Consider the following 8,010-nt stretch of genomic DNA (forward strand, 5'->3'; position numbering starts at 1 on the left):
ATATATATATGTATATATATATATATATATGTATATGTATATATATGTAAAACCATCCTTTACATATTTGTAATGGTAACCACATACCAAAGATTAAGAACTGAAGTATATAATATAAAACAAGAAGGACCAGAGGGTAAACCGACAAAACCCAATAAAAAACAAAAACAAAAAACAAACCAAAAACAGAAACACAAGAACAAGGAAGTAATGGAAACACCGAGCCACCAGAAAGCAAAATATAAAATTGTTATAGGAAAATCTCATATTTCAATATCACCCTAAATGCAAATGGACTGAACACACCAATAAAATAGTGCAGAGTTGTAGATTAGATCAAAAACAAAACCTAGCCATATGCTCCCTCCAGGAGACATACTTCATTTCCAAAGACAAATATAGACTCAAAGTGAAAGGGTTGAAAATGATATTTCAAGCAAAATGCATAGAGTGAAGAGAGGAAGTGGCGGTACTAATATCAGAAAAAACAGACTTCAAAATAAAAAAAGGTAAAGAAAGATACTGAGGGACACTTCATAATGATAAAGGAAGTTGTACACCAAGAAGACATATAACACTTATTAACATCTATGCTCCAAATCAGGGACCCCTGAATTATATAAAGCAGCTACTAACAGAACTAAAGGAAAAAATAGACCAAAACACTATCATAGTAGGGGACCTAAATATCCTATATTTCTGTTTAGACAGATCATCCAAAAAGAATATCAATAAGGAAATAACATCATTAAATGACACATTAGACCAACTGGACATAACTGACATTAACAGAGCCTTTCATCCCAAAACAGCTGCTTATACATTCTTCTCTAGTGCTCATGGAACATTCTCAAGGACTGACCACATACTAGAACACAGAGATAGCCTCAACAAATAAAAGAGGGTTGAAATCATACCAACCATATTCTCTGATCATAATGCTTTGAAGCTGGAGGTCAACTGTAAAAATAAAGTGAGAAGAACCACAAATACATGAAGATTAAACAACATGTCATTGATGAATGACTGGGTCAAAGAAGAAGTAAAAAGAGAGATCAAGAGATAAATAGGAACAAATGATAATGATAGTACAACATAACAAAACTGTTGGAACACAGCAAAAGTGGTAATAAGAGGAAAGTTCATACCATTACATGCTTATCTCAAAAAACATAATGAGACCAAATAAACAACTTAATGCTTCATGTTTAAAAACTAGAAAAGGAGAAACAAATGAACCTAAAATCAGCAGAGGGAGAGAAATAATCAAAATTAGAGCATATTAAATAAAATTGAAAACTAGAAAAAAAAAACAATAGGAATAATAAATGCAATGAAGAGCTGGTTCCTTGAGAAGGTTAATAAAATTGACAAACCCCTGGCCAGATTCTCGAAAGAAAAAAGAGAAACCACACAAATAAACAAAATCAGGGATGAAAAGAAGAAATTACAAGACACCACAGAAATACAAAGGATCATACAAAAATGCTATGAAAAAGTATATAACACCAAATTTGATAACCTAGAAGTTCTTAGAAAGATAAAACCTTCCTAGACTGAATCAAGAAAAACTGAAAATCTTAAGTAGACTAATAAGCAGTTGGAAATTAAAAAGATCATTCAGCTTACCAAAAAGAAAATGTCCAGGATCAGATGGCTTCGCCAGTGAATTCTACCAAACATTCAAAGAAGATTTAATACCTATTCTCCTCAAACTCTTCCAAAAAATCGAAGAGGAGACAATACTTCCCAACTCATTTTATGAGGCCAATATTACTCTGATACCAAAACCTGATAAAGATAACACAGAAAAAAGAAAACTACAGATTAATATCTCTCATGAACACACATGCAAAAATCTTAAATAAGCTACGAGCAAACCAAATACAGCAACATATTAAAAAGATTATAGACCGTGATCAAGTGGGCTTCATCCCAGAGACACAGGAATGTTTCAACGTACACAAATCAATTAATGTGATACACCACATAAACAAATTAAAAAATAAGAATCATATGATCACATCAATAGACGCTGAAAAAGCCTTCAACAAGATACAGCATAGTTTATGATCAAAACACTTAACAAATTTGGTATAGAAGGAAAGTTCCTTAATATAATAAAGGCCATATACAACAAACCCTCAGCCAACATTGTACTTAATGGTGAAAAACTAAAAACATCTCCTCTAAGGTCAGGAACAAGACATGGCTGTCTTCTATCACCACTGTTATTCAATATAACATTGGAGGTCCTAGTGAGTGTTATCAGACAAGAGAAAGATATCAAAGGCATCCAAATAGGAAACAAAGAAGTCAAACTGTCACTATTTGTGGATGACATGATTCTCTATAGAAAACCCTAAAGACTCTACAAGAACACTACTAAAAACAATTAGAAAATATAGTCAAGTCTCTGGATACAAAATCAAAGTTCGAAAATCCAGCATTCCTATACTCTAACAATGAAGTGTCAGAAAAAGAAACAGAGAAAATAATTTTTTTTTTGCAATTGCAAAAAAGAATAAAATACCTAGGAATAAATCTAACAAAACATAGGATGTGCCCATATAATGACAACTATAAGACTCTATTAAAAGAAATTGAAGAAGATACAAAGAAATTGAAAAATACTCTATGTTCTTAGATTTAAAAAGTCAACATAGATTAGAATGAACTTATTACGTAAAACATTATACAGATATAATGCAATCTTCAAAATCCCATTAACATTTTTTAAAGAGATTGAACAAAAAATCATTGGATATTTATGGAAGCACAAAAGACCCTGAATTGCCAAAGCCATCCTGAGGGGAAAAGAAAACAATGCTGGAGGCACCACTCTGCTCGACTTCAAATTGTACTACAAAGCAACAACAATCAAAACAGCATGGTATTGGTAGAAATCAGACACACAGACCAGTAGAACAGAATCGAGAGTCCAGAAGTAAATCCATATTTCTATGGGTAAATAATTTTTGAGAAAGAAGCCAAAAATATATAGTGGAGAAAAGAAAGCCTCTTCAATAAATGGTGCTAGGAAAACTGGATAGCCACTGACAAAAGAATGAAACTAGGTAGTTGTCTACTACCACACACCAAAATTAACTCAAAATGGATTAGGAACCTGAATATAGGATCTGAAACAATAAAATGCATAGAAGAAATTATAGGAAATAAACTCAAGACCTTGGTCTTAAAGAGGATTTTATGAATTTGACCTCAAAGACAAGAGAAGTAAAAGCAAAAATAAATGAATGGGACTACATCAAACTAAGAAGCTTCTGCATAGCTAAAGAAATCGTCAAGAAGGTAAAAAGACAACCACCCAAATGGGAAAATATATTTGCAAGCAATGTCTCTGATAAGTACCCAATATCCAAAATATACAAAGAGCTCATACAACTCAATAACAACAAAATAACAAACAATCCAATTAAAAAATGGGCGGAGGACCTGAACAGACCCTTCACCTAAGAAAACATACAAATGGCCAACAAACATATGAAAGGATACTCAACATCACTAGCTATTAGGGAAATGCAAATGAAAACTACCACGAGACACTATCTTACACCTCTTAGAATAGCTATTATCAACAGGACAAGTAATAACAAGTGTCGGAGAGGATACGGAGAAAAAGGAACCCTCATACACTGCTGGTAGGACTGTAAATTAGTACAGCCACTATGGAAAACAGTATGGAGATTCCTCAAAAAACTAAGTATTGATCTATCATGTGGTCCAGTAATCCCTCTTCTGGGTATTTACCCCAAAGACTTGAAAACTCATTTCCAAAAAGATATCTGCACGCTGATGTTCATAGCAGTATTATTCACAGTGGCCAGGACATGGAAGCAACCAAAGTGTCCTACAATAGATGATTGGGTAAAGAAGCTGTGGTACATATGTACAATGGAATATTACTCAGCCATAAGAAGAGATAAAATACTGCCATTTGCAACAACATGAATAGACCTCGAGATAATCATGCTAAGCAAAATAAGCCAGATAGAAAAAGTTGAAAATCACATGATATCACTTATATGTGGGATATAAACCTAAAAGCAACAAATGAGCAGCACAAACAAACAGAGACTCATAGACATGGACTATAGGTTAGTGGTTACCAAAGGACTCTAGACTAGTGGTTACTAGTGGGATGGGGGAAAAGGGGAGGAGGTAGACAGAGTAAATGGGGTCAAATGTAGGGGGATGGGGGAGGGTGAAGTGGGTAAAGGGGATCAAATATATGGTAGCTGAAGGAAACTGGACTTTGTGTGGTAAGCACACAATAGAATGTATAGATGTCAAATGATAATGTACACCTGAAAATTATATAATTATATTAACCAATGTTACCCCAATAAACTTAATTTAAAAAAAATAATAATATTAATAATAATTTCTAGAAGTATATCTTTTCTCAGAGTAAAACTTTTAATTGATTCAATACATGTTTATTAAGAGATATATTACCTTAAGTTTCTCAATCATAAGAAGTCAAAAGTAAATAAATATGTGTTCAGTAATTATTGTTTCAGTATTTTATTTATTTTATTCTATTTTATTTTATTTGAAATTAAATATTCAATAACTATTCCTCATTTAATTTAACTTAATAAAACTTTAAAGTTTCAGGTTATCAGAAGGATTTGAGAAACTAAGGAGACATACAAAAAAATATAACTATCACTGAAAGATTCGGCTAGAAAATGTATCCTACCTACAGCTATTGAATTCACTTATAATCAACAATTATGTTTAAATTACTCGTGAAGATTTCATCATACCAACTTATGAAGTTTTTGGTAAAAATTTTTGTAACAGAGATAAATAAATTTATTTGATTAATAAACCCAGATAGAATAAAAGCTTCATGTCTGCATTAATTTTAATGATGACAACATTGAAGACATATTTATTTTAGTTAAACCAGCAGATTTTAACTAGCTTTTATTTATTAAAGATTATTTCACATCACATGAAAAACATTTGGAGTAATTTATATATTTCTGAGAGTTTTAGGAGTCCTTAATTTATATAAGCACTTGATTTTATTTATGCCAATTAAATAGAGATCTTTTACAAATTAATTTTAGCAATACCATACAGAGGTACAAAATACCACACATCTACAACACATATACATATAGACACACATAAATACAGGCAGAAACAGAAGGCTGATAGCCTCCATTCTAAAATTTTAGCCATGAATCAGGTATAGTAATACAAAACTTAATACTTATAAAAGAGGTCGTATAATAGAATAAAATAATCAGTCTTTCTGACTCTATCGTACTCAAGCCTTCCCAGTTCCCATGACATGTGGATTAGCAGCCTTTGCTTAGACTTGTACTTGGATATGCTAATCATTAAAGCGCTCCAACCTGAAGCCTGGGAACTACTATAATGGCCCCCTTGGTCGAAACTACCACCCAAGTTGATCAGAAAGGTATGTACAAAAATCATGAATGTTTATTATCAAAAGATTTATAGGAATTTATGACTGAGACCACAGCAATTGGAGTTTGTTGACCAAAAGCAAAAAAGCTTCACCACTCCCTTTGGACCCGAGATGGCATCCAGACATCTGTGGTCATCAATCACCTACTGACCTCAACCCCCACCCCCGTTCCCCTTTCCCCTGACATAAAAGAAGCCTGAATTCTGTACTTTCTCAAGATGGTTCTTTAAGACACTAGTCCATCATTTTCTCAGTTTGTTGGCTTTCCAAATAAAGTTGTTTTTCGTGTCTCAACTCCTTGTCACTAGACTTACTGGCCATTGTGGTATGAGTAGTGCAAGCTTTCACTTGATTACAGTTGTCTCCAAATTGTGTTTTGGGCAGATGAAATAAGTTAAGATTACCTGCTTAGATGGCTAATGTGTTTTATTAATATTTCTGGAGAAAACACTTAAAATTGTTCATTAGCCGAAGTTTCAAATAACCTGCTTTACTTTTGAAAAGAATTACCTCCCTGAAGTTTGTGTTTCAAAGAGGTGAACTAGATAAGAGTTCTTTGAGAAAATGAGGGAGAACATTTATATCTCAAAGGCACAGGGAAAGGATGCCAGTTCCCCCAAGATATACATTTGTTTCTTAAAACCAGAATTCTTATATTACTTACAGTATAAATAGAGGAGGGCTTGGGATTGTAAAAGAGATAGGTGGACTTTGAATTGATTCTGGAGCTGAATTTCTGGTTTTGCAAATATTTGTAAAATAAGGACAGTTGCTTTTAATTCCTCAAAGAATTGGTTTGTAGCCTAAATCATAGCAAGGGGCTCATGCACCCATCCAGGTACATTATCTTCAATTTGATTCTTCATATCAAGGAGATTTCCAACTATGGTGGGAGTCCAAGGCTTTCTATGTTCTGGATTTAGAGCTGTTTTGTCTTTGGGATGTTTCAATGAATCTTTCCACGAAGGCTTCAAAAGATTTTTCTCTCCCTCTGGGCACCTGGTTTTATTTTAGCTTTGAGTACAAGGTCTAAAGAAAAATTTCTATTAGGCTCTGAATATCAGCTTCCAATTTGACCAACTTCTGACCACAAAGTTACTTTGAAAACAAAATTCTTTCATATATCTTGCCAAGTTTCAGCCAGTTTAAACAGTAAACATTTTCACAGTATTGAACAACTGCTTGAACTAAAGAGATGTCCACAAAGGAAAAAATATTAGATAATTCCCCCGAGGGCTGGCAGCAGTATAGTAAGACCCTAGCCACAAATAGACTTCAGCCCAGATTTCTGTCCATCCATATCGAGCTGCAAGTGGGGGTGCAACACACACTTCTATTAGGCCACATTTTCAGGCCCGAACCTGATGAATACCAACCCAAGTTCTCAAGACACAAAACAAGACAAATAAAAAGGGAAAAACTGTTCCTAAGAGGGGAAGGATCAGGAACCAATGGCTCTGGATTTTAAAAGAAAGAGATGTGAACAAAAAGGGGCTCTGTAATAAAGCCAACAGCTCAGTGGCCAACAGTAACCTCACAGGTGGTCTGACCATATATCCCTACCTGGGCAGGTTATGTGGGTAGTCACACCCAGGGTGACTTCCTTAGTGAAAGGTTCATCTTTGCCTTAAGAAGCCCTGCTCACTGTTCTAGTGCATCTAGAGTTACAGGCTTTTGAGATGCCACGGTGACCCTCTTCTTCAAACCCTCAGAGGTAATCATCCTCAAGGGAGCACATGATCTTGTTAACTATCCTGTAACCCAATCCCTGCCATGCTTTCTCCCACCTCCATGTCATTTCCTTATGTTCCCTTCTTAATTTAAAATGCAAACTTCTTTGCAGTGGAGCATTTTAGATCTTGCTCCCCAATCTACATCATCGGTTTGGCTCAAATAAACTCATAGAAACTCTCTACCGGCTTGGATATTTTTACGTCAAGAGGGACATCATAAGATTTTATTGTCCTCTCTTGATTAAACACTGCAGGCAGAAATTTGGAAGAGCTAACTCTGGTAAGGATTGCCACTGTTCAGTGGCTTCTGCCAGTTTTCCGGAGTCCCATCTGCAGGCTCCTAGTGGGGTTTAGAGTACGCAGTGTAGCTTTAGTATCTAGCAGAATTTGGCAAAGTAAACCACTAGTTTTAATTTTACTTTTTCTTGGTTATTTAAGGGAATAAGAGAACAGTTTACCAGAAAATCCCTTAGAGTCCCATCAACCCTGGGAGGGGCTCAGATAGGAGTCCTCCTTAGAGGGTAGATATGGGGATGTCTGTAAACCATGGGATCTCTGCAGAGTGGAGGGACAATACAGACAGAGGATGAGTACATTGAACACTCTGGTAAGGAGATTTTAGGGGAGCAGCAGGGGTTGGATCAGTCCTATTGTCTTTTTTTTTTTTTTTAGATTTCTCTGTGTCTTTAATTTCTCATTAGCATTTGAAACAAATCTTTCAGTGAAGCTGTTTTGGAATTTTTAAGCTTTTTCGTGGTTTCTCATGCCAATTCTAATAAGTATCCCAATTCTGCTTGTTTGAGTTTT

Source organism: Pteropus vampyrus, unplaced genomic scaffold, assembly GCF_000151845.1.
Source record: "Pteropus vampyrus isolate Shadow unplaced genomic scaffold, Pvam_2.0 Scaffold817, whole genome shotgun sequence".
NCBI classification, from domain to species: Eukaryota; Metazoa; Chordata; class Mammalia; order Chiroptera; family Pteropodidae; genus Pteropus; species Pteropus vampyrus.